We start from the raw sequence: 885 nt of genomic DNA on the forward strand, positions 1-885 counted from the left end.
CAGAGAAGCTTTTACAACAATGTATGCCATAATTGCACAAGCTGTTTGTAAATAATTTCTGTGAGAATCCTAAAATTGTGAAAAATGTAACGCTTTTTTTTATTTGTTCGCATTTGGCGGTGAAATGGTGGCATGAAATATACCAAAATGGACCTAGATCAATACTTTGGGTTGTCTACTACATTATACTAAAGCTAAAATTAACCCTACAAGCTCCCTACAAGCTCCCTAATTAACCCCTTCAATGCTGGGCATAATACACGTGTGGTGCGCAGTGGCATTTAGCGGCCTTCTAAATACCAAAAAGCAATGCCAAAGCCATAAATGTCTGCTATTTCTGAACAAAGGGGATCCCAGAGAAGCATTTACAACCATTTATGCCATAATTGCACAAGTTGTTTGTAAATAATTTCAGTGAGAAACCTAAAGTTTGTGAAACAATTTGTGAAAAAGTGAACAATTTTTTTTATTTGATCGCATTTGGTAGTGAAATGGTTGCATGAAATATACTAAAATGGGCCTAGATCAATACTTTGGGATGTCTTCTAAAAAAAAATATATACATGTCAAGGGATATTCAGGTATTCCTGAAAGATATCAGTGTCCCAATGTAACTAGCGCTAATTTTGAAAAAAAGTGGTTTGGAAATAGCAAAGTGCTACTTGTATTTATTTCCCTATAACTTGCAAAAAAAACAAAGAACATGTAAACATTGGGTATTTCTAAACTCAGGACAAAATTTAGAAACTATTTAGCATGGGTGTTTTTTGGTGGTTGTAGATGTGTAACAGATTTTGGGGTTCAAAGTTAGAAAAAGTGTGTTTTTTTCCATTTTTTCCTCATATTTTATAGTTTTTTTATAGTAAATTATAAGATATGATGAAA

This window comes from Bombina bombina, chromosome 2, assembly GCF_027579735.1.
Source record: "Bombina bombina isolate aBomBom1 chromosome 2, aBomBom1.pri, whole genome shotgun sequence".
Classification (NCBI taxonomy): Eukaryota; Metazoa; Chordata; class Amphibia; order Anura; family Bombinatoridae; genus Bombina; species Bombina bombina.